Source organism: Pantherophis guttatus, chromosome 7 (assembly GCF_059756535.1).
Source record: "Pantherophis guttatus breed Tessera chromosome 7, ASM5975653v1, whole genome shotgun sequence".
In the NCBI taxonomy this organism is placed as follows: domain Eukaryota; kingdom Metazoa; phylum Chordata; class Lepidosauria; order Squamata; family Colubridae; genus Pantherophis; species Pantherophis guttatus.
In genome coordinates this window covers 7,503,449-7,528,904 of record NC_142069.1, presented here as the reverse complement: position 1 = coordinate 7,528,904, position 25,456 = coordinate 7,503,449, and the positions used below count along the sequence as shown (strand labels likewise).

The 25,456-nt window shown below is 41.9% G+C and overlaps 1 long non-coding RNA gene across 1 annotated transcript in view; it reads right to left on the bottom strand.

The window, feature by feature from the left end:
- The window catches only part of LOC132710670 (uncharacterized), a 38,916-nt gene extending 33,001 nt beyond the window's left edge, over positions 1-5,915 (bottom strand). Inside the window, exon 1 of the long non-coding RNA XR_009621366.2 lies at positions 5,839-5,915. This is a non-coding gene — a long non-coding RNA (uncharacterized LOC132710670). The remainder of the gene's footprint in view (positions 1-5,838) is intronic.
- Between the last annotated feature and the right edge of the window lie 19,541 nt (positions 5,916-25,456).

Below are 25,456 nucleotides of genomic sequence, written 5' to 3'. Positions count from 1 at the left end.
CGCATGAGCCCAGCCTCAAACATGTGCCTAAATAGGATGGCATAGAACTGGGGCGGAGGGGCAGATAGGTGGGCCCACATGCAATTTCCACTACCGGTTTGGGTGAACCGGTCCGAACCATCTGAATACCACCTCTGCTCCAATCTCTTCTTAAAAACTTCCAGTGTTGGAGCATCCACAACTTCCGGAGGCAAGTCGTTCCACTGATTAATTGTTCTGCACTCATTATGTTCTATTGCTTGTGTTTGTGTTATGTTGGATTGTTATCCCAGTTGTGATTTCCCTCACCTGTGCAATACAACTCCTGTAAAAATGCCTTCTTCCTTCCATGAAGATCTTGTTTTTTTTGTTTTTTGAAAGAATGAGGAATGAAGAGATTCAAGGCTGAAACCATTCATTCACTAGCAGGAATATAAGTTAGATTTTTAAAAAGTTTTCTTGAGAGCAAGGAGAAAAAAAAGGGATTTACAGTTTTGAAGGCGCAACGCTTTATAATAATAAAATGAATAAAATTATTTTTGAAGCAAGCATTAAAACCCCTTGCTTAGAAAAGCTTGAATATATACATATATATATTTATACCGAGAGTGCTTGCTTGTAAACACTGGGTATTTGCATTTATTTCTTCTTCTTTTTCTAAAGGATTCGAGCAGGGTTTATTCTGTTGCATTTAAGATAGAACAGGATTAAATGTAAAGTAACTCCCAGCTATGGATTGCAAAGGATTCTAAAATCTAGTTTACCATTCTGCCAAATCCTTCCCTCAGAATAACTTTACATATCAAAACGCTGGAATAAATTCCTCCCACTTTTTAAAAGGGCTACAAAAGGAGGTTTCTGAAACACGTTGCTGCTATCTCCTTCCCCCTTAAATTAACCTGCGCCTTCAAATCCTTTGTGAGGAATCAGAAGAGTAAAAGATACCCCGAAGCTTCCTGGGTGCTATTCAAGACAGTGGGGAAATTTTGCTCTTCAGACTGGGTGAGATTTTGTAAATGGAGCTTTACAATAAATTAGAATGAGTTTATCTGGTCATGTTTCGTGAAATATTCTTCTCTTAGGATCCAACCTGGGTCAGTTACTGGGACCAGAGATTTAGTCTTCTGAATTTTTGGATTTGCACTGGATCCCATCCACAGGGAATTTCTCTCTAGCAGAGTGTGTGCTATTTTACGCATAGAATAGAATGGAATGGAATGGAATGGAATGGAATGGAATGGAATGGAATGGAATAGAATAGAATAGAATAGAATAGAATAGAATAGAATAGAATAGAATAGAATAGAATAGAATAGAATAGAATAGAATTCTTTATTGGCCAAGTGTGATTGGACACACAAGGAATTTGTCTTGGTGCATACGCTCTCAGTGTACATAAAAGAAAAGATACATTCGTCAAGAATCATAAGGTACAACACTTAATGATAGTCATAGAGAAACAGTCAATATAAATCATAAGGATACCAGCAACAAGGTTACAGTCATACAGTCATAAGTGGGAGGAGATGGGTGATAGGAAAGATGAGAAGATTAATAGTAATGCAGACTTAGTGAATAGTTTGACAGTGTTGAGGGAATTATTTGTTAAGCAGAGTGATGGCGTTTGGGAAAAAACTGTCCTTGTGTCTAGTTGTTCTGGTGTGCAGTGCTCTATAGCGTCGTTTTGAGGGTAGGAGTTGAAACAGTTTATGTCCAGGATGTGAGAGGTCTGTAAATATTTTCACAGCCCTCTTTTTGACTCATGCAGTATACAGGTCCTCAATGGAAGGCAGGTTGGTAGCTGTTGTTTTTTCTCCTGGTTCCTGCAGTCTGCAATTTTTTTCCGTCTGGAAATCCATTCGTACTCCCACACAATTCCAAGGGCATCCATCCCAAATTGTATAGATAAAAGTCTGTAGAGATTCTCCATCATCCAGGTCGTGGTTGTCCCAAAGGTGCTTTTTCAGGAGGCAACTGGACTTTCTTATTTTTTTTCTTTTGAAGATGTTTCTAGTTGCCTCCTGAAAAAGCACCTTTGGGATAAGTGGGGAATGGATCCTGTCAGAGCTGAAGAAGCTCCTTGGATGAGAAGTGAAACATCTTCAAAAGTATGAAGGCTATTGCTTAACGCATTGTAAGCCGCCCTGAGTCTCCGGAGAAGGGCGGCATATAAATCGAACCAATAAATAAATAAATAAAATTGGCAACTTTTAAGATATGGGGATTTCATATCTTCAGGCTGGCTGGGGAATTTAGGGAGTGTGAGAAATACTGCTTTTACAGGATTTCACAACAGGTTTTAACACAAGATATTCTATCCACAGGATTGTCATCTTTTGGTCTGGATTTTAGCCTGACAGGTTTGAATTTTCACAAGTTGTTTCCAAAACATTATAGCAGAAGCATCACTTCAAAGCCCCCCCCCTCTCCATTTCCCCTCCCTCTCCCTCTCTCCCTCCCCCTCCCTTTCCCTTTCCCCCTCCCTCTTCTTCTCCATCCATGACCTGAAGAATATTTTCCAAAGATCAAACATGTTTGGAAATTGGTTGGCTGTCCTAGTTTATCTTCTCAGTCCAAACTCCAATTGTTCATCTCGTCCGTTTGACACCCCCCCCCCCAAAAATCTTACCAAGCACTTCGAGCAAAACTATTTCTGAAGTACCCATTAATCTATTCAAAATGAAATTACCACTCTGGAAACAGTATTTAAGACAAACCAAAAGGTGAACTGGCAATTTAATTTGATTTTTCAAAACTGCTCTTCAGGTGGATAGGAAGCAATAACAATAGAAAAGCATTTTTTTTTCTAATGCCGAGAGCATTCATGGAGGAGGGACCAGAAGAAAGATATAGAAATATTTATATCTGCCTTTGCACATTTCCTTTGGCACGTCGTAATTATGCTTTTATAACAGAAAAGAAAACAAATAGGAAAGAACACCAGAAAAGTTTGATCAAACTTTTTTTTAAAAAAAGTTTCTGGATATGTGTAGATTAAAATATCGTAGGTGGCATAATTCTAAGTCGACTGGTGTCTCTCTATAATAGAACATCAATTCAAACAATCATTTGGAATTTGTAGGGGAACAGCAGGAAGAATCTGGGAGGTGGAGACAAGTGAGTCATCAGCCTAGAGTTCCCACAAAACAGTCTAAGGTCAACCTTGTCAGACTTGCTAGCACTTAAAGCTCTAAATAGAAATGATCCTTGGCTCCATTGGTTGTTTCTCGCGCCATGTACAGATTAGACAGTGTTGTTTCTCCGTGTCATATAATATATCGGGGTATATGCATAATTTGGTATTTATTTATTTATGTATTTATTTAGTCATGTTTATCTAGTGTATATTAGAGGTGGAGATCCTTTGAGAGCTATATGCAACAAAATTTCATTTTAATGTATGCCGATTAATGTACAGTACATTCAAAGTGACAATAAACTTATTCTAAGTCTAAGTCTAAAGGTATAATTTTATTAGAAGTCAAGTGTACTGCAGTAATGCACAGCCAGAACTGAGAATCGCGCATGCCAAAATCTCTAAGTTCAATTTTTCCCCTCCTTTAATTGCTTCCCATTGCTGACCCACCCGTGACAATCAGGTTCAAGCAAGATGTTTTCAGAATGGTCACTCCAAGCATAGGTTGGTATGCAGCTGCCTTCTTCTCCCAGCCGGTTGATCTTGAAGCAGCATCTCAGGGAAATACAGCAGTTACTTTCGCTTTCCCCCAAGCATTTCGCCCTCCCGTCCACGTTCCCCGGAGTTTAAAGCAGACTGTCACCACATGGTAGCGAAGCACACAAGCGAACATAAGGTGGCAGCTGACAAACCCTTTTCATTCCTTTGACTATTATCTACTGCCAATTTAGTGCTGACAGTTAGTCGACCAGATTCTGGTGTCTAGGCATGAGCCATACATCATCTTAATTGGACTTAATGTGTGGTCCCAATTCCTCGTGCCTGACAGAATCCAATAAAAGCCATCCTTCAGAGGATTGCAACCTACTAATATGGGAATAATGCAATCAACTGACTAAGTACAGGTAGTCCTCGACTTACAACAGTTCATTTAGTGACCGTTCAAAGTTACAAAGGCACGGGAAAAAGTGACTTGTGACCGTTTTTCACACTTACAACTGTTGCAGCATCCCCATGGTCACGGGGTCAAAATTCATACGCTCAACAACTGGTGTGTATTTATGATGGTTGCAGTGTCCCGCGATCCCCTTTTGCGACCTTCCAACAAGCAAAATCAATGGGGAAGCCTGATTCACTCAACCACCGTGTTACTCACTTAACAACTGCAACGATTCACTTAGCAATGAGAAAGGTCGTAAAATGGGGCAAAAGTCACTTAAGAAACTGTCTCACTTAGCAAGATAAATTTGGGGCTCAGTTGTGGTCATAAGTCTCCTGTATTGGGGGAGGGGGAACCCAAGAGATAATTTTCTCTTTAGTGAATCACAGGAGTATTTAGAGATTGCATAAACCAGGGGTGTCAAACTCAAGGAATGGGAGCCGGATGTGACCCACAGGGTGCTTATATCTGGCCCATGAGGCCATTCTGGAAACAGCAAAGGACCAGCCTGTAGTGCCTTTACCAGCAAAAACAGAGTTTGGGATGGCTGCATGCATCCCTCCCGAGCTCCGTTTTCACTGGCAGAGGGTTGCAGGATACTGTCCCAGCCGAAAATGGAGCTCGGGAGCCCGGTTTCGCTGGCAGAGCATTCGGGCTAGCACAGGCGCCCCTGACACGAGTGACGTCAAGCTGGCCATGCCCATCCTGACCTCCTAAGGTCCAACACAACCCTGATGTGGCCCTCAATGAAATCAAATTTGACACCCTCGGCATAAACAATTGCCTTGTGGCTATCTTAGGAAACACTTCTTTTTAAAGGCGACATATAAACCTTTAAGGGATGCGGTGGCTCAGTGGGTAAGATGCTGAGCTTGTCGATCAAAAGGTCAGCAGTTCAGCAGTTCGAATCCCTAGTGCTGCGTCATGGGGTGAGCTCCCGTTACTTGTCCCAGCTTCTGCCAACTTAGCAGTTCGAAAACACGTAAAAAAAAAAAGGCAAGTAGAAAAATAGGGACCACCTTTGGTGGGAAGGTAACAGCGTTCCGTGCACCTTTGGCATTTAGTCATGCCGGCCACATGACCACGGAGACGTCTTCGGACAGTGCTGGCTCTTCGGCTTTGAAACAGAGATGAGCACCGCCCCCTAGAGTTGGGAACGACTAGCAGATATGTGCAAGGGTAACCTTTCCCTTTTATAAACCTTTAAATAAAGCATTTCTAAACTCCAAGCAACATTGAAAAACGCTTACACACCAGAGCTTATTTACTGCATTTATACGGCCGAACCGAATGCAAACGTTTCCTCTCTAGGCAGATTGTAACTGCAAAAGACAACCAAATGAAAAGAACAACGTTTGAATTAAACCCTAACCATGATTAAAAGGCAACCCAAGCTCGTACTGTGAGCTTAGTCCAAAACAGACTTCTCTTCTGTTAAAATAATCCATTAATATTTGTTGCCCATAGCGTCTCTTGTCCCTATTATATTTAAATATCTTGAGCAGCGGGGGATCAATTAACCTTGGAATAATATACTTACAGCAGCAGGAATGCCACGGTTTGAAAAGGCTTTTCTCCTCCTTTTCTATCCCAAAACCGGAATGTAGAATTTTAGAATCACAATGCTTACAAAATACTTGATAATTAACGGGTAGCTAGCATGCTCTTCCAGGGCTTATTAAGTTAATCAAACCATCTTCCTGTTACCTTAATACTCATTCTAATCAAATTGCCTGATTGCTACCTTGGGCAGGTTCTCTGCCCCTCTTTTTTGGTGCCTTACCTGCTCTGCTAAGGCAGAACCGACACAGTGTCGGCTTCTGACAAACGCACGCTGCCTCGTTTCACGGGTTTCCTGGATTTTAAACTTGGCTTCTGGGGTTTTTGTAATGCTGAAATCCTCAACTAGGGTTGGGTGATTTTGGAAGTTTTAGAAGGGGCCCCAAAATGCAAAAATAGTATAGCTTCTATCTACAGGTCTTAGATAGAATAGAATAGAATAGAATAGAATAGAATAGAATGGAATGGAATGGAATGGAATGGAACGGAACGGAACGGAACGGAAGGGAAGGGGATGGAATGGGATGGGATGGGATGGGACGGGAGGGGAGAAGAAGGGAGAAGAAGGGAATAAAGAATGAAATGAAATGAAATGGGAGGGAAGGGGAGGGGAGGAGATATGATAGGATATGATACGATGGAAAGGAAGAGAGGAGAGGAGAGGAGAAGGTAATAAAGAATGGAATGGAATGGAATGGGAGGGGAGTGAAGGGGATAGGATAGGATAGGATAGGATAGGATAGGATAGGATAGGATAGGATAGGATAGGATAGGATAGGATAGGATAGGATAGGATAGAAAAGAAGAGAGGAGAGGAGAGGAGAGGAGAGGAGAGGAGAGGAGAGGAGAAGGGAATAAAGAAAGGAGTGGAATGGGATGGGATGGGATGGGATGGGATGGGATGGGATGGGATGGGATGGGATGGGATGGAATGGAATGGAATGGAATAGAATAGAATAGAATAGAATAGAATAGAATAGAATAGAATAGAATAGAATAGAATAGAATAGAATAGAATAGAATAGAACTTGTTTCACCAAGTGTGATTAGAAACACAAAAAATATGTCTCTGCTGCAGAAGCTCTCAGTATACACGCAAGGCAGAACAAGAAGCAATGGATAGGAAATTCACCAAGGAGAGAAGCAACCTAGAACCAAAAAGGAACTTCCTGACAGTGAGAACAATCAACCAATGGAACAACTTGCCTTCAGAAGTTTTGGGTGTTCCATCACTGGAGGCCTTTAAGATGAGACTAGACAGCCACTTGTCTGAAATGGTATAAGGACTCCTGCTTGAGCAGGGGGTTGGACTAGAAGACCTCCAAGGTCCCTTCCGAATCTGTCATTCTGTTAAAAAGTTGCAGCCTTCTGCTCGAAAGGTGGGTTTTTTTTCCTTTCTTTTTTTTTTTAAAAAAAAAAGAGAATTCAATTATTTCAGTTTATTTCCCAGCTACAGGGCAAACTCACCCTTCCCTCTTGCAACCTTCTTAACAAGCAAGCCAAGAAAGGGATCATGGGAATATATACCAAGAGTGCTTGGATGCAGTATAGTATAGTATATAACCCCCCCATTTCTCTCTCTCTCTCTCTCTCTCTCTCTCTCTCTCTCTCTCTCTCTCTCTCTCTCTCTCTCTCTCTCTCTCGCCTCTTGGTCCAAGTATAGCTGGGAACCACCCCCGCCATTGTCCTCCCTGTCAAAGCCAAAGTTCCTGCAACCGAAGTGAACAGTCGGAGTTGCAATCTGTTGCTGCCACTCCACATGGCTGGTTAATCAGCCCCCTTTTTATGCTTCAAAGAGCTGCGCTGATGTGCCTCTTAAAAATTTTTTAGCACCAACGCACCTACCGTCTGGCACCGTGCAATTAACCCAGTTGTTCTCCAAGGCCAAAAATGCAGCGCTAAGTCTGTCTTGCGTGGGGCGAAGAGAGTGGGTGGGGGGGGAAGAGGGAGGACAGCAGAAATTTGCGGTGAGACCTTGCTGCTAAGAGACCAGCTGGGGTTTTTTAAAAAATATATTTAGCCCCTTTGGCGGCGGCGGGGGGGAAGAGTCTTTTTGATGGCTGCAACGCGTACGCAGGCATTAATTTGTGCATTTCTTCACAGGACAAAGGGGGAAAAAAATGACTTCACCTCTACAATAGTCACAACTTCCTGCTGGGAGAACACAGATTTGGGGGGGGGAGAGAAGGTAGCCTGTTTTTCCTTCCTCCTCCAAAGTTTAAAAATAACTCTTGTTGGAAGAAATATCCTTCTGGGTTCAGTTCCAAGCGGGAACTGGAAACATGGTGGCTGTTTGGAAAGATGGTTTTTAATGGTGGATGGGACCACATGGTTTGAGGTCCTGGACAACAAGGGGCAGAGATGCCGAGAGTGTCTGGGTTTTATGCCCTCTGTTGGGCTTTTGAATTTGAGCTTGTGTTCTGATTGGTTGTCAGACTCCCATGGGGCCATGCAGGGGTAACTTTGTAGGTTGTCTGGGTCCCAGGCTTGGTTGAGCCTTGCTGGGTGATGATGTAATGAAGGGGCTTTGGGCAAGTCCTACTATGGCTCTGCCTGAAGGAGGTAGATCTTTTATTATGTAGAATGGACTGGTCCAAGCCTTAATGGCCCATTGACAAAGATGGTGGGACTGAGTTTCTCTCTCCCTGTTAGGGGAAATATTCTGCCCTTTTAATATTTCCTAAAATATCTTATTTTCCTAGGAGAGGGGTGGGTGCTAACTTCCTACACCCTCTTGGCACAATGTTTGCCCATTGCTTTTCTTCTTTGCAAAAAAAGGAAGGAGCAAATAGGTCACCCCGAGTCAAAATGTGTATAGAGGGTTCCAAGGTAACGTTGGAAAAAAAACACTCCAGAATAACAGAGTTGGAAGGGACCTTGGAGGTCTTCTGGTCCAACCCTGTGCTCAGGCAGGAAACCCTAGGCCATTTCAGATAAATAGGTGTCCCATCTCTTCTTAAAAACTTTCAATGTTGGAGCATTCACAACTTCTGGAGGCAAGTCATTCCATTGATTAATTGTTCTGTCAGGAAATTTCTCCTTAGTTCTAGGTTGCTTCTCTCCTTGATTAGTTTCCCTCCATTGCTTCTTCTCCTGCCTTCAGGTGCTTTGGAGGATAGCTTGACTCCCTCTTCTTTGTGGCAGCCCCTGAGATATTGGAAGACTGCTATCATGTCACCCCAGTCCTTCTTTTTATTAAAATAGATGTACCCAATTCCTGCAACTGTTTTTCATATGTTTTAGCCCCCAGTCCCCTAATCATCTTTGTTGCTCTTCTCTGCACTCTTTCCATAGTCTTAACATCTTTTTTATACTGTGGCCAACAAAACTGGATGACGTGTTCCAAGCGTGGCCTTATGAAGGCATTATAAAGTGGAATTAACACTTTACGTGATCTTGATTGTATCCCTCTCTTAATGCAGCCTACGACTGCATTGGCTTTTTTGGCAGTGTTCTGTCCCCGTCACACACGCACACACACCAACAGACGTTCAAGAGTTAAAGACCAAACCAGCCGGCAAAATCCTTTTCCTTATGATAACGGAACTTGGCAATAACCTAGTGGCTGCCTGCCAAGAGTTTATTACTTATGAAGAGGAGAGATAACTTCTCCCCACTTCTGGTACATCAAAAGAAACAGCTCAATAATTACAGAGTCAATCAAGTCCAGAGATAATCCAGCAAAGTCTATAGCAAAAGTCCGGCAATGCAGAATGGTGTGGAAGCTTTCAGCTTTGTTTGTCACAAGGTTTGACTGGCCACCACGCTCTCTTTTATATCCTGTGGGGTGTGGTCCAGTGACTCAGCCTAATCTCGGGCATGCCTTTTCTTCTGTTGCACGCGCTTATCTCTGCGACGCTGGCGTGGATCCAACCAAGACTCATTACCCTCATCACTGTCCATCTGTGGCTGCATGGACGTGCTTGGCCCCGGCCCTATCTCTTGCCCTTTGGCGGACACCGAAGGCATTGCCAGAGAGAAGGGTCCTGGAGAGGGAGGCCTTGCCAACTCCTCTCCTTCACTCTCGGAGTCCTCTCCTGCCGATGACACAGGCTCAGGTAACGGAGCCACAACAGGCAGCTGCAGCACACTGCTGGCTCATATTTAAGTGATTGTCCACTATCGACCCAACGCCAGTGGTGGGTTGCTCCCGGTTTGGACCGGTTCGCAAGAACTGGTAGTAAAATCGACGGGAGGCCCCGCCCCCGCCCCCCGATGTCATCATCAGCGATCTGTGCATGCGTGCATGATCCCATTGCGAACCGGTGGTAAAAGTAAGTAGAACCCACGTCTGCTCAACACATTGGGTCACTCTAATCTTTGGACAAGGCGAAAGGTATTCTGGTGATGACAATTGACTTATTTATTTATTTAGCATATGGTATACAGGACCTGGAAATCTACAATGTTTACACATCATAGATGTTTTGACAGCTGAAAATTTCTAGTCCTTTTTTTTTGCATTGGTGCACCACAGCTGGGTGAAATAGTTTTAAGCACAAGCTGGCCAGCAATATTCCTCCATTTCTTTTTCACCAATTACATTCCAACAGGCAGTGCTGGGTTTCAAATTTTTTTACTACCGGTTCTATGGGTGTGGCTTGGTGGGCATGGCATGGCTTGGTGGGCGTGGCAGGGGAAGAATACTGTAAAATCTCCATTCCCATCCCACTCCAGGGGAAGGATACTGCAAAATCCCCACTTCCTCCCTATCAGCTGGGACTTGGGAGGCAGAGAATAGATGGTGGCGGGGCCAGTCAGAATTTTTACTACCGGTTCTCCGAACTACTCAAAATTTCCACTACCGGTTCTCCAGAACTGGTCAGAACCTGCTGAAACCCACCTCTGCCAACAGGTCCAGCACCGTCTCCTGCTCCCTACACAGAATTCAGCTAGCTTTTGCCATCACCAAAATGGTGGTACCTATTTATCTATTTGCAGATGGCATGCTTTTGAATTGTTAGGTAGGCAGGAGCTAAGGGACAGGAGCTGAACCAAATGTTTAACTCTTGGATTTGTTTTAGAATATTTTTTTTAAAATGTGCTTCTTTTGAAATCTAGGTGAAATGTTAATATATATATTGCAAATCCATGTATGAAGTGCCGTATGCTAAATAAATAAATATAAGCCATGTAGAGTCAGCTCTAGGCGAAATGGGTGGCGGACATGTTTAATCAATAAAAGAATACATTTAACCAACTTGTACTGCACACCAGTGGATTTAAAGCGGCCTTCCAAGCATTACACCTCATTGTAATTCAGACTCTTGAATGAATCTAAACCTCAACAGGTGCTCCCAAATGTGTGTCAAATGCTGGCTTTCCTTGAAGACCAGACACCTCACAATTTGCTGCTGTGCTCAACAGGTGGGATGAGTCACTGGCCTTTTCCCCCCCCTTTTGGCATGCTTTTCCCTTCTTCGATTCTTATTTTAAAACACCCTCCTTGCTTCCTGTCTCTAGTTCTGACATTTTGAGTTATCACCTAGGAAAGCTGAAGTCTTGATTTGACGCCTATGTCACAGCTCTCCGTTTTTACATGAAAGCATCGATCACCACCCGTTGACAGCTTATTCCAAAATGGAGACACCAACTGATAGGCCCTAATAGATGTGTTAGTCCAAGCAGAGACATAGGCAGTTTATTTATTTATTTATTTATTTATTTATTTATTTATTTATTGAATTTCTATACCGCCCTTCTCCCGAAGGACTCAGGGCGGTGAACAGATTAAGATTTCATATACATATAATAATTTTTTTCTCTTTTTCTCTTTTTCCTTCTGTCTCTCTCTCTCTCCCTCTCCCTCCCCCTCTCCTCCCTCTCTCTCTTCTATTTTGTTTTTTGACTTTGTGAGAGGAAAATTCTCTCCCAGTTGCTGGGCCTATTAATGACCTTTGGCTTAGATAATTGAATAAGCCAATCAGAGCGCAGCTCCTAGCTTTGAATCTCCCGGGCTTTTCTAACTGCCACTGAGACAGTATATAAAGAGCTGCTAGCCAGCAGGCAGCTTAGTTCGGGGTCAGAGGCAAAGCTGAAGTCACTAAAGCCTCCTCCTTCTGAGGGAGAAAGACCCGGACTCCAGTCGCACAAAGCGATGGCAAAGAGAGCTGACCAGACACTGCAAAAGGAAACTGACTACTTGTTCTTTTAATAGATTTTGTTTTATTTCTGTAAATAAAAACAGTTTTAGTTTGAACTCTTCTGAGACTTGTCTGTTTGGTGAATTGTAAGGAGATAAGGTTGCGGTCTACAAACCTCCATAACACAGTTTTACACTTCTTACATCAACTGAATTTTTTCAAGCTCTCGCTCTCATCCAAGTTACTAGTACCATTTTATAAGACCACCTCTGGAATACTGCATCCACTTTTGGTCACCACATTATAAATATTATATATATATATATATATATATATATATATATATATATATGTATATGTATATGTATATGTATATGTATATGTATATGTATATGTATATGTATATGTATATGTATATGTATATGTATATGTAGGTCTTTGGTTATTCGGGTTTTCTCCCGCATAAAATTGGAGGTGGCTTGGCAACGTTTTGACGAAGTCTCATTCGTCATCTTCAGGCTGGTGTTTTCGGCTTCGTGCTTCTAGGACCTTGCTCCTAGAAGCACGAAGCAGAAAACACCAGCCTGAAGATGACGAATGAGACTTCATTGAAACATTGCCAAGACACCTCCAATTTTACGCAGGAGAAAACCCGAATAACCAAAGACCTACATACAAACACCCGCAAAAACCTCAGAATATATATATCTATATCTATATGTGTGTGTGTGTGTGTGTGTGTGTGTGTGTGTGTGTGTGTGTGTTGAGTGCTGAGAAGGGCAACAAAGATGATTACGGGACTGGAGGCTAAATCATATGAAGAAGGCTGGAGGCTAAAGCGTAAGAAGAATGGTTGTAGGAATTGAGTTTGTCTAGTCTAGTGAAAAGAGGGACTAGGAGTGACATGATAGCAGTGTTCCAATATTGGAGGGGCTGCCACAAAGAAGAGGAGGTCAATCTGTTCTCCAAAACACCAGACGGCAGGACAAGAAGCAATGGATAGAAATTAATCAAGGAGAGAAGCAACTTAGAACTAAGGAGAAATTTCCTGACTGTGAGAACAATTAATCAGTGGAACAACTTGCCTTCAGAAGTTATGGGGGCTCCATTGAGGCAGACCAAATTCTGATATTGGCTAAACTTCAAATATTAATGTCCTAAAACTTTGGCCAAGGCTGAAGTTCCTCTTCCGTGCCGATAAAAGGTTGCTGGATTGACAAAGGTATTTGACGGAGGTACTTATCTGTAAAAGGGTAAAATGACCCAAAACAAATGCATCCTGTTACTCACTGTTTATTGTACCCCAAATGTCATGTATATCCCCAGACAACAAATGCTGCTTCCTTTATTACCCTTGAGGCATCTTTCAATCCCTTATCTTCTTATGTTTTGTCTTGAGACACTGACCAGAGAACATGAATGAGTTAGTGGGTGTTTATTATTTCCTCTCCTCTTTGATCCTTGCAAACTGATGGAGGTTAGTTCTTACGTGTTAAATGTAACGCTCCCTGATATGCATATGTAGTTGGATTGTATAAATACTTGTCACAAAGGACCCCTCGGGGTTCAAACTTTTGTTTGCCTTTGGGCTGTTTGAACCGTGCACAATAAACTCTTTCCTGCATTGAAGAGCTTGGCCTGGTCCCGTTTTTTTCCTGCAACACCATCACTGGAGGTTGGACTGCTATTTGTCTGAAATGATATGGGGTATCCTGCTTGAGCACGGGGTTGGGATAGAAGACCTCCAAGGTCCTTTCCAGCTCTGTTATTGTTTTATCCTGTTAAGTACTAATTTCACTCATCTGCAAAATCTGGATAATATCAGATAGATGCTACCATCTCTTCAGACAATACCTTTTCTTTTGCGTTAAAATCAGTCCCTGGTAAAGGGCACTCAATTGTTTCCAGCCCACACATAAGAAAGGAAGGTCCCATCTAAAATGTAGTTCAATATTTGAAATGAGGAGCTGGAGTGATTTTTTTTTATCCAAGCAGTAATGAATCCGATAAAATATAATTTAAGGAGATTATTCTGTGCTTGGTCTTTCTCCACATACTTCCATATATCTTCAAAACAATGGGGAAAATAATTGCATTGATAAAAGTTGCAATGAAAAGGATCATTCTCGGTATATAAAAGCGAATGGTTTGCATTCCACTAAAGCAAAATGCATGTTTAATTGGCCCTTTCCTTATAAGGCAGAAAGCTAAACAAATTTGGACCGAGAAGAGAAAGGCAACAGATAGAACAAAGCTGAGGAAGAATAAGGGGGAAAAATATAATTGATATCCATAAAAGAAATGGAAACATTGGTAGGGCTTAATGGCCATCGCTTGATAATTAAGTATAGAGGATAAATTTTGTTAATGTACGTCTTAAAAGAAATAATTTCCATTCCGTCTGTTCATGCAATGATCTTGTTCAATATGTTTTAAGAACAATTAGCATGCCAACAAACAGACTTCATCAATGTTCATAATCAACTGTGGATCTGCAGAGTAAAATACCGACTACCAGACTTTTAACTGCTTGCAGAGCTGTACCGGTCTACCCATTTGTTTTTGGAGGCATCGGTCTACCCATTTGTTTTTGGAGGCATCGGTCTACCCATTTGTTTTTGGAGGCATCGGTCTACCCATTTGTTTTTGGAGGCACTGGTCTACTCGTTTGTTTTTGGAGGCATCAGTCTACCCATTTGTTTTTGGAGGCACCGGTCTACCCGTTTGTTTTTGGAGGCACCGGTCTACCCATTTGTTTTTGGAGGCATCGGTCTACCCATTTGTTTTTGGAGGCATCGGTCTACCCATTTGTTTTTGGAGGCACTGGTCTACTCGTTTGTTTTTGGAGGCATCGGTCTACCCATTTGTTTTTGGAGGCATCAGTCTACCCATTTGTTTTTGGAGGCACCGGTCTACCCATTTGTTTTTGGAGGCACCGGTCTACTCATTTGTTTTTGGAGGCACCGGTCTACCCATTTGTTTTTGGAGGCACCGGTCTACCCATTTGTTTTTGGAGGCACCGGTCTACTCATTTGTTTTTGGAGGCACCGGTCTACTCATTTGTTTTTGGAGGCACCTGTCTACCCATTTGTTTTTCGAGCACACTGGTCTACCACCACACTGCCTTTTAACACTGATCAGCTGTAGGGCGGCCCTTTGAAGCCCCACGGCAAGAGTTTAAACAGTTTTTTTCCTTCTAGCCAATCAACTGGGACTCGGGAGGCAGTGAATAGATTGAGGGTGGGGCCAAATAAAAGGTAAGAATAACGTGGGGGGGGGGCGGGAGGGCCCAGCTCCCAAAAAAGGGAACCAGTTCAGTGATGTCATATCGTCACCGGTACTGGCTCAGCCAAACTGGGCCGAACCGGGAGGAATCCAACACTGCCTGGTTTCCTGCAGCTGGCAATTGGCAGTTTTAAATCAACAGTTTCAAAGTAGGAAGGAAGAGACAGTGATGGTTTACTGCTCCCCGATAAGCCAACACATTCATTTTACAGGATGCCTATGTTTTTAAATTGGAGAGGGGATTAAAGCTAAAACTATTCTCCCTTGAGTAGTGTTGGTAAAAGGAAAAAAAAATGCAGTTAAACAAGGAAAAGATGCGTACGTACCCCGGGTCGCTTCCTCCATTCTCCAATTATCTACAAGCAATTCACATTCTCATACATTTTTTTTTTTTTTTGCCGCAGATGGCTGATGGTGAGATGTACCAGCGTAAAAGGTCAGACAGCTTTAGCTTTGGGTCTCAGCAGACTTGGGCCTGAAATTAAAACAAGAGTAAATTATTGCTGTTAGGAAAGCAAAATGTGTGCGAAATTATCTCACTTCCATCCCATTGTCCTCCGTTCCTTTGTGTGGAGGCTAATTCTTCTTCGGTGAATTACTGTTTCCCTTAAAACCTGCATTCGGTAATAATCAGAAACAGTTTCAATATACCAGCCATTAAAATCTCCCTGCAATTTCCCCCCCCCCTTTGGCATATTGGCTGAAACATTTATCAGACTGACAGATATGGATATAATATATAGATTTCTAAGGAAACAAACAAGGGACGCTCATAAATATAGCTCTGAGCCGTAGGAGGTCTGCAGATCTGCCAATGGAAAAGATAAGTTTTGATATACTCCTGAAAGGATTTGATGTCTTCTTTTGCCTAGCTGATTTGACAAAGGTTTTTAGCTCTTATGTCTAATGTTCCTCTTCGACTCTGAAAACGAAAGGCAGCTGGGGGAAAAGCGTGGAAATATGATCAACAGCATCTGTTTCACCCGAGCGTAAAGATGGCTCGGAAGTAAGAGCGAGCGTGGAAAAATGCAGGAGAAATATGGCTACAAATAAGAATGAGATAGTGAGATCAGAAAGGATCCATCACTGAAAAAAGCTGTTCCATCCAGCACAGGGGTCCGAGGGGAATACTTGAGATAAGAGAGAAACAACATCTACAGTGGAAAAAAAATGGGATTAATGTCTACTTGTTCCAAATTTCCTTCTTCTGTTTGGAATCTGCTATGGTGTGGTTGGAAGGTTGCCCAGTTCAGTTTAACAGAGTTGGAAGGGACCTTGTAGGTCATCTATTCCACCCCTCCACCCAAGCAGGAGACCTTACACCATTTCCGACAAATGGCAGTCCAATCTCTTCTTGAAAGCCTCCAATGATGAAGCTCCCACAACTTCCGAAGGCAACTTCTGTTCCATGGGTTGATTGCTCTCACCGTCAGGAAATTTCTCCTTATTTCTGGGTTGAATCTCTCCTTGATCAGTTCCCATCCATTATTCCTTGTCTGGTCTTCGGGTGCTTTGGAAAATAGCTTGGACCCCTCTCCCCCCTCTCCTCTCTGTGGCAGCCCTGAGGTTTGCATGGAGGACATTCTTCCAACTTTGTTGTTGTTAGTTGCGAAGTCATGTCCGACCCATCGCGACCTCATGGACAATGTTCCTCCAGGCCTTCCTGTCCTCTATCATCCTCTGGAGTCCATTTAAGTTCACGCCTGCTGCTTCAGTGACTCCATCCAGCCACCTCATTCTCTCTCATCCCTTTCTTCTTTTGCCCTTAATCTTTCACAGCATTAGGCTCTTCTCCAGTGAGTTTTGAGCTTTGAGGGACATGTTATTTATTTAGATATTTATTTCATTAAGAAAATTTATACGGCCGCCCAACTCACTCATGGTGAGTTCAGGTGGCTTACAGAAGTAAAACCCCAAATGGAAAATTCAAGAAGCCCTCACCCCTCCTGGTGATGGTGACCATGGTCAAGCAAGCCACCATCAGCTGGCAAATCCTTGCCTTCAGGTCCTTTCAAATGAATATCAAAGTGGGGGCCAATCTTATGGCATAGGACCTAGTTATCTTCGAGACCGCCTGCTGCTACCGACGGCCTCCCATCGACCTGTGCGCTCCCACAGAGAGGGCCTCCTCGGGGTGCCATCAGCCAAACAATGTAGACTGGTGACCCCCAGGGGGAGGGCTTTCTCTGTGGGGGCACCTACCCTCTGGAATCAGCTGCCCCCAGAGATAAGGAGAATCCAAGACCTCGGTGCCTTCCGCCGTGCCCTTAAAACCTTCTTTTTCCAACAAGCCGGGCTGGCTTAACACTTTTAAATGTTTTTAATTGGTTTGTCATTGTTTTTAATTAATGGGGCCAAATTTATATATATCTTTTTAATTGTATTTTAATATTTGTAGTTGATGTTTTTACTTGGCTGTTCAGCGTCCTGAGTCCTCAGGGAGAAGGGCGGTATACAAATTCAAAATAAATAAATAAATAAATAAATAATTTCTGCAGGGATGATGTTCCACAGGGAAGGAGCCACCACCATTGACCTTCTTCTTGGTCTCACTGGATGGACCTCCTTCAGAGAGGGGACAGTTCTCAATATCAGAAAATTTCTCTTCTAGGTTGCATCTCTGACAAGCTTCCAGCCATGACTTCTTGTCCTGCCCTCTGGCGCTTTGGAGACTTTCTAGGGCAGTAATGGTGAATCTTTTCGGCACCGAGTGCCCAAACTGAAATGTGCGCATATGCATGTGTGCGCATGCACCAGAGCCCCGGAAAGTCAGAGACCAATTGGCCGGTGTGCATGTGCGCACCAGCCACCTGATCTTCTAGTTTCCGGCATATGCATGTGCACACGTCAGCTGGTCTTTCCATGTGCCGGAGCACCGGAAACCTGAAGACCAGCTGCGTGCTGGCCACCTGGTCTTTGGATTTCCGGGGCTCTGGCACATGCAAAGATCAGCTGGCTGGTGCGCCTGCGCATGCTGGAAACCAGAAGAGCAGCTGGCGATTGCACACATGCCCCAGTGGTGGCTTGCTCCCGGTTCGGTCCAGTTCTATAGAACTGGTAGTAAAACCAGTGGGAGGCTCCGCCCACCCGCCACGACGTCATCATGGGTGATCTGCGCATGTTCCCACTACGAACCGGTAGTAAAGGTAAGTGGAACCCACCCCTGGCATGCCCACGGAGAGGACTCTGTGTGCCACCTCTGGCACCCGTGCCATAGGTTTGCCATCACGGATAGAGGGTCTCAGCAACATTTTTGTATCATGGTGATCAGAACTGTACACAGTACTTCAAGTGTGGCCTCACTAGTATAAAGTGGTTTTACCACTTCTCATGATTTTGGTATCTTCCCTGAAGATTGAATAGAAGTGGGAGAAGCCAGGGAATCTGCCGACCATGAAAGACGCTCCCGAAGCTCAAAATCAATAGTTACGGGTTTCCAAATGTTCATTTTGCCCAGATAGGCCAAGATTTCAATTGCCTCATTGCACTTGTCATTTCTGAAGTCCGTATTTTAATTTTAATTCAATTTGTTCAATTCGGAAAAACGAAGCCACTAAACAAAAATAAAACACGAAGACATTCTTGTTGCTTCAGATTCTGGAGAGATACAGTTATTTAATTTACATAACCACGGTAATTAATCCACTAACTCAGTGGTGGGTTTCAAAATTTTTTACTACCAGTTATGTGGGTGTGGCTTGGTGGGCGTGGCATGGTTTGGTGGGTGTGGCATGGTTTGGTGGGTGTGGCATGGCTTGGCGGGCATGGTTTGGTAGGCATGGCAGGGGAAGGTTACTGCAAAATCCCCATTTCCTCCCGATCAGCTGGGAATTGGGAGGCAGAAAATAGATGGGGGCGGGGCCAGTCAGAATTTTTACTACCGGTTGTCCGAACTACTCAAAATTTCCACTACCGGTTCTCCAGAACTGGTCAGAACCTGCTGAAACCCACCTCTGCACTAACTCTATGAAAACGTGACTGATTTTCCCCCCCTCTCTTTCTTTTTTGGAAAAGCAAAGTAGGAAAACAATTTCCTTGGTTTTTTGGGGGGGGGGTTGGGTCAGCCTGAGAACATTAAAAAAAAAAAAAAAGAAAGTAAATGATAATTTTAACCCAGCATTTTTTCAGTGATATGGAAAATCTGACCTCTTTCCATATTCCAATTATCATTTCTAGTGGAGGAAAACTTTTTTAAAGATTCTTTTTCAATGTAGCAATGATACCCATATTCCTATTATATTTGTGGGCTCCCAGAGGGTTTGGACACTCAACCATAAAATGAATGATTGAGGCAACCAGGTATGTCTAACTTAATGAAGAGATGGACTGGGTGATACGATAGCTGTCTTCCGGTGTTTGAGGGGTGGCCATGAAGAAGACGGGGTCGACGTATTCTCCAAAGCATTTGAAAGCAGGACAAAAAGCAACCGGTTGACAATCACTACAGAGAACTCCAACCTAGAACTGAGGAGAAATTTCCTGAAAGAGAGAATAATTAATCCATGCAACAGCTTGCTTTTCAGAATTCTGGGAGTTAAAGTCCACAGGTCTTAAAATTGCCAAAGTTCTATGAAAATATGCAGAGAAAAAAATTCAGAACCTTGTTACTATTTTTATTTTATTTTATTTATTTGTCGAGTACGTATTAGATAATATATATAAGTATAAGCATGAATTGGCCTAAGCATGAACTGGCCTAAATCTTTTCCCCTTTTAAATGTAAATTTTAATTTGTTTATAAATTATTGGGTATTTTAAATTTGTCTCAGCCAAATTATTTAATTCGTTTTTATTCTATTTTAAATTTTTGTATTTATGTGTTTTATTCTGTGGCTGTTCACCGCCCTGAGTCCTTTAGGAGTAGGGCGGTATATAAATCCAATAAACTAAACTAAACTAAACATGAATTGAATACATAAAATGAATAAAATTAACGGAAACATTAGGACAGGGATGGTAGGCACGCTCTTATGCACGTCCCTTACAGACCTCTTAGGAATGGGGTGGGGTCAACAATAGACAGTTTGAGGTTAAAGTTTTGGGGATTTGGGGATGAAACCACAGAGTCTGGTAGTGCATTCCAGGCATTGACCACTCTGTTGCTGAAGTCATATTTTCTGCAATCGAGTTTGGAGCGGTTTACTTTAAGTTTGTATCTATTGTGTGCTAATTGGAAAGACACTTTGATACTGTTGGAAGAAATATCCATCTGGTTCAGTTCTAAGCGGGGAGAAAGACACTGGAAACATGGAGGCTGATTGGAAAGAGGGTTTAATGGAGTTGAACCATCAAGCACATGGCCCTGGTGCAGTTGAACACATGGAGTGCAGCGTGAGTGTTATTTTTACCCTCTCTTGGGCCTTGCCCTTGAGCTTCCTGTTCCTGTGGCAAAGACATGTATTCTATTGGTTGCTGTCAGACTCCATGGGGCTATGCAGGGGTCATAGCTAACTTTGTAGGTTTTCTGAGTCAAGCTTGGTTGAAACTTGGGCTGATGCAATGCAGTTCCTATTGTGGCTAAATGGCTTTGCCCTGAAAGATAATCTCATCATCCTGGAGCCGAAGGTCTTTTATTTTGCAGATAGGCTGGCCCAGTCTTTTGTCTTGTAGATAAGCTGGCACCAAAATATCTGCTGGGGGCAGGGAGCTGGGGCTGAGTTTCTGTCTCCAAGAGCATGTTTCTCAATTTCTCATCCAGGGAAATATCATATTCTGCCTTTTTAATATTTCCTAAAATATTTCATTCTTCTAGGAGAGAGGTGGGTGCTAACTTTCTACAATACCTACGATGGAAGAACGGTTGCAGAAGTTGGTGGAGTTGGCTGACATGGCAAAACTGACTGCTCTGATTAAAGAAAAGAACATAAAGTACTTTGGTTTCCACATGGAAACCGCTTCTGAACTTCATGCTTGATGTGGAAAAGAATGGAACTTTTGACTTTGGGTTTTATAGATTAGATGGATAGATTTTTATAGAAATTACTTGTTTATAGTATTATGGAAAAAACAAAAAGCTGTGATTTGATGTTAATGTCTTATTCTACTGCAGCAGAAAGTCGGAAGTCAATTCTTCTTTTTCTTTTCTTTTCTTTCCTTTCCTTTCCTTTCCTTTCCTTTCCTTTCCTTTCCTTTCCTTTCCTTTCCTTTCCTTTCCTTTCCTTTCCTTTCCTTTCCTTTTCTTTTCCCTACCTTTCCCCACATCTCTTTCCCCTTTCCCCTCCCCCCCCTCACTGCTCTTTTATTTATTTTTGTAGTTTGCATTTTATAATACTTTATAACTTTATTAAAAAAAGTTTTAAAATGCAATTAAAGAACACATTTTTATTTATTTATTTATTTATTCATTCATTCATTTTTCGTATTTCTCTGCTGCCCACTCTCTGAGGACTCTGGGCGGCTTACCCCAAAGACAGTATACTAAATAGCATATTGCCCCCAACAATCTGGGTCCTCATTTTACCCACCTCGGAAGGATGGAAGGCTGAGTCAACCTTGAGCCAGTGAGATTTGATCCGCTGATCTGCTGAACTAGCAGTCAGCTGAAGTAGCTGCAGTACTGCACTCTAACCACTGCGCCCCCTCGGCTCTTATAAATGTATGATATAAAACATCATATAAAAATAGGGTAAGCTTGATATATACTGTAGGAAGTGAGCACCCACCCCTCTCCTAGAAAAATGAGATATTTTAGGAAATATTAAAAAGGCAGAATATTTCCCCTAAAAGGGAGGCAGAAACCCACCCACCTTTGTCAATGGGCCATTAAGGCCTGGGCCAGTCTCTTCTACATAACAAAGGTCTACCTCCTTCAGGCAGAGCCATAGTAGGAATTGCCCAAAGCCCTTTCATTACATCATCACCTAGTAAGAGTCAACCAAGCCTGGGACACAGACAACCTGCAAAGTTACCCCTGCATGACCCCATGGGAGTCTGACAACCAATCAGAACACAAGCTCAAACTCAAAGCCCAAGAGAGGGCATAAAACCCAGGCACTCTCGGCATCTCTGCCCTTTTCTTTGCCCAAGATCTCCAAGACATATGATCCTGTCCACCATTAAAACCTTCTTTCCAAGCAACCTCCATGAATTCAGTGTCTTTTCCCCCCACTTGGACCTGAACCCAGAAGGATATTTCTTCCAACAATATATAAGTATAGCTAACACACTGAGGAAAGACCTGGACACAGACTTCTGATTAAGTTTCAGGTCCTATATTGAGAAAAAGCCCCTTTAAAATGGAGGGAAAGAAGTTATGTTGCTAGGCAACCATCACAAAGTGTTAAGGTAACCCAGGTTCTCCTTCTAAATGCAGAAATGCTAATTAGTGTGCTTGCTTAACTGATAATGAACAGAGTTATCCAAGGTCCATCAAAGCTTGGAGGGAAATGTTTTCTTTTTCTTTTTCTTATTCTTTTTTTTTTTTTAAATAATGCATACCGAGCCAGAAGTGATACTCTTTCAGGGGGAAAAAACCCACCAAATTTCGTCTTATGAAATGAAAGAGCGTTAAGTCAGTCTTGTTAATTGCTGGTGATTAATCTCCATGGAAAAAAAAGGAGGAAGGACACCTTCCAGTTTAGTCTAATTAAAAAAAGAAAAAGAAAAGAAAGATTCTGGGTAATGACAGCTTCAAGATATGAGATATATTTTTTTTTGTTCTGTATAGATATTCCTACTTTTAGAGAATGTAAAGGTGGAGGAACAGACAACGGCTAAAAATCGGGCCTGGGTTTTTTTTAGAATCGGAGGCTCAAAATAGGATATGCTTTTGACCGGGTGAGTGAAACTACCCATTTATATGAAGTGCAGAGAAGAGTAACAAAGATGATTAGGGGACTGGAGGCTAAGACACATAAAGAACGGTTGCTGGAACTGAGTATGTCTAGTTTAATGAAAAGAAGGACCAGGGGGTAGCATGACAGCAGCCTTAAAATATCTCAGGGGTGATTGCCACAAAGAAGAGGGAGCCAAGCTATTCTCCAAAGCACCTGAAGGCAGAAAAAGAAGCGATGGATGGAAACTATTAAAGGAGAGAAGCAACCTAGAACTAAAGAGAAATTGTCTGACAGCCAGAACAATTATTCAGTAGAACAACTTGCCTCCAGAAGTTGTGGGTGCTCCATCACTGGAGGTTTTTAAGAAGAAATTGGACAACCATTTGTCTGGAATGATACAGGGTTTCCTGCTTGAACAGGGTGTTGGACCTCCAAGGTCCTTTCCAATTTTGTTATTCTATTCTAGTCTAGTCTATTCTATTCTATTCTATTCTAGTCTAGTCTAGTCTAGTCTAGTCTAGTCTAGTCTAGTCTAGTCTAGCCTAGCCTAGCCTAGTCTAGTCTAGTCTAGTCTAGTCTTGTCTAGTCTTGTCTATTCGATTTCATTATTCTATTCTATTCTATTCTATTCTATTCTATTCTATTCTATTCTATTCTATTCTATTCTATTCTAGTCTAGTCTAGTCTAGTCTAGTCTAGTCTAGTCTAGTCTATTCTAGTCTATTCTAGTCTATTCTAGTCTAGTCTTGTCTTGTCTATTCGATTTCATTATTCTAGTCTAGTCTAGTCTAGTCTAGTCTAGTCTTGTCTAGTCTTGTCTATTCGATTTCATTATTCTATTCTATTCTATTCTATTCTATTCTATTCTATTCTAGTCTATTCTATTCTAGTCTTGTCTTGTCTATTCGATTTCATTATTCTAGTCTAGTCTAGTCTAGTCTAGTCTTGTCTAGTCTTGTCTATTCAATTTCATTATTCTATTCTATTCTATTCCATTCTAGTCTAGTCTAGTCTTGTCTTGTCTTGTCTATTCAATTTCATTATTCTATTCTATTCTATTCTATTCTATTCTATTCTATTCTATTCTATTCTATTCTATTCTATTCTATTCTATTCTATTCTATTTTATCCCATCCCATCACATCCCATATTCTATTCTATTCTATTCTATTCTATTCTATTCTATTCTATTCTATTCTATTCTATTCTATTCTAGTCTAGTCTTGTCTTGTCTTGTCTTGTCTTGTCTTGTCTTTTCAATTTCATTATTCTATTCTATTCTATTCTATTCTATTCTATTCTATTCTATTCTATTCTATTCTATTCTATTCTATTCTATTCTATTCCATTCCATTCCATTCCATTCCACTCCACTCCACTCCACTCCACTCCACTCCACTCCACTCCACTCCATTCTACATGTAAGTTGACAAATTTATTTATTTTATTTATCTAAGAAACTCTACATGGCTGCCCATGGTGAGATTACTCATGGTGACTCCAGGCAGAAACCTCAGCAGGCTGACTGGGGAATTGTGGGAGTTGAAGTCCAGACATCTTAAAGTCACCATGGTTGGGAAACACTGCACTAAGGGCGATATTGATCTTGTCAAGCCTTGACATAGAGTTGCGTAATAGAGAGACTTGGGTTGTTGTTTTTTTCAGATGCTCTAGGCCTTCCACTCTCTTTCTTGGAAGAATGGAACAACTGACTGGGTTTATGTGTTCCTTGGGTCAGATAGCCAGGAGGAATTACTTGAATGTTCTGCATTAATAGGCCTAAATAAAATTTTATCCACTGGGATTTAACGGAATGAGTCCATTAGGAAAAGATAGTAGAATAGGGCCAATTAATCTTCCTTTATTTATTTTTTTTGTCCTAAAATGTTCTACAATATGCTATTCCCTGCAGTGACCCAGTTAAGTAAAATGTGAGGAGAAATTCAGTTTGTTCCTTTGGGGGGTCCTGGAGAAATCAACCATAAGTTTAAGACGCAGTTTTAATTCAACATGTTCTTTCTATAAAGTACTAGCGAAAGTTTTCATCAGTTTTTGGGTCTTCTTTCAAGTTTCAGCATGGTTATTGCTGGTTTCCTTAGATAAGTTGTATTTTATTTATTTTTATTGCATTTGCAGAATAGATCTACTGTCTCAGGTCTCATGAACTCTACGTGATTTATAGATTGAAGTAATAGTAATAATTAATACATTACATTGAACCATTTAAGCTACCAGAGCAAGGATATAACAATTGTATATATAAAAAATTAGCATGCCAACTGATTTAGAGAAGTGCTACTGCTATCAATAACAGCAATTTATTGAGATTTATTGAGAGCCAGTTTGGTCTAGTGGTTAAGGCATCAGGCTAGAAAGCAGGAGGTTGCGAGTTCAAGTTCTGCCTTAGCCATAAAAGCCAGCTGGGTGATTTTTGTCTAGTCACTTTCTCCCAGCCCAACCCACTGCACAGGATTGTTGTTCAGGGAGAAATAGGAGGAGGTAGATGTATTGGATATGTTTGCTGCCTTGAGTTATTTGTAAACATAATAAGAGTGGGATACAAATAAATAAAAATATGATCAGCTGAAGTCCCTTCATTAGGACTCACTTATGATGTTGTTGATGATGTTATCCATTCAGTCGTGTCCGACTCCGGGTGCTTAATTTGGTAAAATCAGCCTGGATAATCTCGACAACC